Here is a 4,947-nt window from a genome sequence, read left to right on the forward strand (position 1 = left end):
CAGCAGAAGGGTCCAGGGGGGTCAGCACTCAGAACTCACAAGATGGCAAAGCTCAGAGCCCCGTTACACAGAGTCAGAATGTGATCAGCTCACACCCAGGGGGAGCAACACCCCTCCCTTGGTCTCTGTGCCAGAGCTCCTATCAGCTCAGTGTCCTTCCTGCAAGAGTCGGCTGCTGAGAGGGTTGCAATGGGTTAAATGAAGGCAGAGGAAGATTGTTCCTCATGGGGTTTTTTGTGTGTCTCTGTGATCCTGCTGGAGGAAGCATGATTTGAGTTCGTTTCAGTGGCTTGGGTTGGGCTCAGGTTGTGACCCTGAGTACAGGGATTCCTGCACTTTCTGCTCCCAGCCCCTCAGGGAATGGACAATGGAGCAGTTTCAGAAAGTGGATAGAAAGTAGCCTAAGAAAGTGTAGCATAAGAGAGAAGAAAAATAACATCAGTTCCCTGGTGGTCTAGTGGTTAGGATTTGGCATTTTCACTGCCAAGGCCTGGGTTCAATTCCCAGTCAGGGAAAAGTGATTTTAAACCAGAAATGCTTCAGTTATTCTTCACTTGCAATGTAAACGAATCCATGGTATTTCCCTGATTCCCCCATCTTCCCACTGTCTCCATGGCAGGGCTGACTTCAGGCACCACAGCAGCAAGCAGGTGCCTGGGGCAACCAATGGAAAGGGGAGGCTTCAGCAGCAGTTTGGCCCTCTTGGAGGGAAGGACTTGCTGCTGATTGCAGCTTTTTTTTCCCCCCTCTGCTTGGGGCGGCAAAAACGCTGGATCTGGCCCTGCTCCATGGAAGACAATTTGTTAAATCCCAGATGAGTGCAGTTCTATCAGTTCTCAGCCTGAGTCATTAGGTCTTAATCCTGAGGATATTGTCCCACCATGGGGCCATTTCCCGCCTCTCTTTCCTAGGGAAGCACAATTTTCCTTGCACAGACATTGGAACAGCAAGATCTTTCTCTGTCCCTTGTGCAAAGCAGGGGCCAAATTCCATGGAAACAATGGACAAGCAGGGGGTCCTGGGCACATCCAGCCCTGGCCGTGAGATGTTCCCTCCCCTCTTTCTTTATGCCCCTGTTGTTATTTCATGGATTGTCTGGGATGGGGGAAAAGCTGGGTTCACTCCAGGTGGAGGGGAAAAAGGACCCTGAAAATCTCAGGACCCAACCCCTGCTACCAGGATCACCGAGGTGCTGGGGATTTGAGTAGGAAAGGGACTGTGTGAATTGTCAAGGTGGGGAATGAATAACAATCTACCACAAGATCCACCTCATTAACCACTGACACAGGCTAATCCTGCTGTCGATAGAAGGGAAACTGGGAATGATTCTTTGCTGTTCAGCCATGGAAACAGTGACCCAATTGCACCGCAGTGAATGTGCTGGGGAAAGCTGGACTTCACAGGCAGGTGGAAACACCTGGAGCTCCCCACCCCACTTCTGCCGCCAGGGTGAGGTGTTGAGCTGCTCACAGCGTCCCCCACCATGACCTTGCAGCAGGGGGTGGCAGCACCGCCCCACCCAATGCAGGGGAGAGGGCTGAGTGTATCTCTGCACCCTGAGTCCAGAGCACAAACTCTCTCTGCCCCAGCATCTCCAAGTTCATTTTTTCACCCTGGTGTTTTGCTCATGCCCAGCGGAGATGTGGCCCAGCAGTCTCCCTGCACCAGTTTCAATCCTGCTCACTAAGGGGCAAGTGCCAATTGCATGGAAGGTCTGGGGGGTGGTTTCTGCTCCTAAGTCACCTTGGTACATGTAAGACTCCCACCCGCTGTGCTGCTTGGGACAAGGGTAGATGAGAAGGGCGAATCCTCCAGCACTGGAGGGAAAGGTCCCATCTGCACAGACTGAGAGGCAAGGAAACAGAGGGGCAGTCAGTGCTCAGGGAGGAGAGAGGTCAGTGATTTACACCCACCGGGGACACTGTCTTTTTGAGGCGAGTGCAGTTTGCTTGGGATGATGCTGATGATGGATAGAAAAAAGGCTGGAGTCAATGACAGACGAGACCACAGAAGGGGAAGGGGAATGGCAGCCCCACAGAAGGTCCTGGGTGCTCAGATGCCCCAGTTATTGCACCCTGGCCTGTCACAGAGAGAGAAAAGACCCAGCGGGACCCAGCCCCCCTACAGTGATCCCATGGACAAGAACCTGGCTGGGAGTGGGGTGAAGGTTCCCTGTTGGCAAAGGGGAGCTGAAATCCCTCAGTGTCCTGGAGTTTAAGCAATGGAAGCTTCAAACCCTGCAGAGGTGTGAGCTGAGGTGCATCATCAGAAGGTTGGACTGGACACGGGCGGCAGGTTTGTACAATTTTTGGTGGTGCCCAGAATGGGACCAAGTCCTGCCCCCCCACACACACCTGCCTAAGGCTCTGGGAGGGAGTTTGGGTGTGGGAGGGAGAGGGGCTGGGCTCTGGGAGAGTTTGGGTGCAGGGTCTGGACTCAGTCAGGGGGTTATGCTGCAGGAGGGTGTGCAGGGGGCAAGCTCTTGGAGGGAGGTTGGGTGCAGGTGTGGGGTCTGGGTTGGGGTTGGGGGTGCAGGAGAGGGTGAGGGGTGCAGCATTTACCTCGGGCATCTCCCAAAAGCAACCTGCACCCTCCTCTGGCAGCAGCCCCTAAGCGGGAGGGCCAGGGGTGTCTCTGTGCATGGCTGCCCGCAGACTCCACCCCCGCAGCTCCCATTGCCACAGTTGGCAGAGTTGGCACTCAGGGCGGGGCAGCGCACGGAGACCTCCCCCACACCAGGGACGTGCCAGCCGCTCCCGGTAGTGGCGTGCCACATGGAGTGAGGGCGGGCAGGAAACTGGCTTAGTCCCCTTGTGCTGCTGGCGGTGGTGGCGGGGGTCCCTGGGCCCTTTTAAATTGCCCAAGGGTGGCAGGCAGCACTGAGGGGGACACTCCCAAGGGCCTAACATTGCTTTGCACAATGATAAATCTTGGAACAGGACAGAAATGAAATGGCAGCAGAACCTAAGGAATTAAAAGCCTCCGGATTCTTATGTGCGCACTGACTCCAAACGGAAACTGTAATTTGACTCGCTTTGTGTCTGCGGCTGGTAAAATATCAAGGCAAAATCATTCCAGTGATTGTGACCCTGGGATTGAGGAGGCTTTGGTCTTATTAAAATGTAACTAGCATGTTACACTTGTGTTTTTAAAGGTGGCTTCCCCATGCAATCCCGAGTTGTTCTTCCCACAGCTGGCTGATGGGGGGCAGCAGGGGATCTCCCCAATCTGGGGGAATCTCTCTGGGCCCCACTGTTAATTCTCCATCCTTTCTCCCCCTAAGCATGCCCCCCCCTTCCCCCCCCCACCCATTATCAATGTTTTGGAGCAACCCCTCCCTCCCTTTATGGGATACAGACTCTGTGACAGAGACTGACTGGGGCTCCTCTCTGCACAGCTCCAATGGGGAAGGAAAGAGACTGGAGGGAGGGGGAGAAGACGGGCAGAAGGAGTCAAATGGGGCGAAACCAAAACAGAGGAGATTTTCTTTCTGTCAAAATGTCCTGGAGTCTCATGGCTGAAAAGCTGCATCTTGAGTTAGGTTTGATGCATCAGCCTTTCAATTACCAGGCAAAGGTGTGAATCACAGAGACTGATAACTGCCTGCGTCCCAGCTTTGCCTAAGGCTTTGGCTACACTTGCACTTCAAAGCGCTAAGTGTAGTCAAAGTGCCAGCGCTGGGAGAGAGCTCTCCCAGCGCTGTCCGTACTCCACCTCCCTGTGGGGAATAACGGACAGCGCTGGGAGCCGTGCTCCCAGCACTGGGGCTTTGACCACACTGGCAGTTTGCAGCGCCGCAATTCGCAGCGCTGGAGAGGGTGTGTTTTCACACCCTGCTGAAGCGCTGCAAATTTGCAAGTGTAGCCAAGTCCTGAGAAGCACCTGCACTGGTGCAACTGGTTAGCGCAGAGGGGGCTACTGCTGGGATTATGAATTCAAGCATTATTTGGAGCACTGGTTTTTATTACCTGTTTAGTTTCCCCAACTTGTTTTGCTTAATTTGCATGGAAAGTGCCCTACTAGGAAAAGGAGAGTAAGTTCTAAAATGTGGAAGTAGGTGCATAGCTTGGAAACATCCCCCCTGTGCTGCCATTAGTTCCAGTAGATTGTTCACTGGCAGCCTGAATTGATTTCTTTGCTGCTGTGAAAGCTGCCACGAAAAGTCTCTGGTCACCAGAGCTCCCTGCTTCTTCCAGCACATCTCTGGCTCCTTCCCTGCCCCAGTCACTGCTGTAGGAGGGTCCTATATACACTGAGCCTAAAACTTTGCCAAGCCTTCTTAGCGCAGTTGGCAGCGTGTCAGTCTCATAATCTGAAGGTCCTGAGTTCAAGCCTCAGAGAAGGCAGTGGCTTCTGCTCCCTGCTTCAGATTTTCTACAGGAAATCAGAGAAAAGAAACTAGAGGCGAGTGGTTTCTAGACACTCTCTCTCACACACACAGACTTTTCTAGGGCATTTTCTTTTCCTTCTCTATGGACCTTGTATTTTTCACAGAGCAAAATAAAACAAAAACATGCAAGTCCAAGCCTAATACAGTATGAAACTCAATACAGATCAAATCTCACCCTCAGAGATCTTTCAATAAGCTTCTTTTGCAGACTAGACTTATTTTATGTCTGGGCCCAATCTTTTCACCTCGTATAGTCTGTGTTCCAGCTCAGGTGGTAGCTAGGGGATGTCTCATGACTGCAGTCATGTTTGTTCAGTTCCACCCCCTTATACAGCTTTGGTACAAGGCAGGAATCTTTTGTCTCTCTCTTGGGGAAGAGCCCCAGGTTTAAGATGGATTCCTGTACCAGGTAACATGGTCACATGTCCTGTGAGACCCCCAAGCCTTCATTCTTCCTGGCCTGACTCACAGATGGTGCAGGACAGAGCCATCTCCAGTCAATTGTCCTGGTTAATGGGCCATCAAGAGTCCAAACCACTATTAATGGCCCACACTTT

At 52.6% G+C, this 4,947-nt stretch overlaps 2 non-coding genes across 2 annotated transcripts; both read left to right on the forward strand.

Moving 5' to 3' along the window:
* The first annotated feature begins 443 nt into the window (after positions 1 to 443).
* TRNAE-UUC lies at positions 444 to 515 on the forward strand. The gene has a single exon. It is a non-coding gene; the product is annotated as a tRNA-Glu (tRNA).
* A 3,758-nt stretch (positions 516 to 4,273) lies between these two features.
* Positions 4,274 to 4,346, forward strand: TRNAM-CAU. Its single transcript has one exon. It is a non-coding gene; the product is annotated as a tRNA-Met (tRNA).
* Positions 4,347 to 4,947: the final 601 nt, after the last annotated feature.

The sequence above is a fragment of the Mauremys reevesii genome, linkage group 12 (assembly GCF_016161935.1).
Source record: "Mauremys reevesii isolate NIE-2019 linkage group 12, ASM1616193v1, whole genome shotgun sequence".
NCBI lineage: Eukaryota > Metazoa > Chordata > Testudines > Geoemydidae > Mauremys > Mauremys reevesii.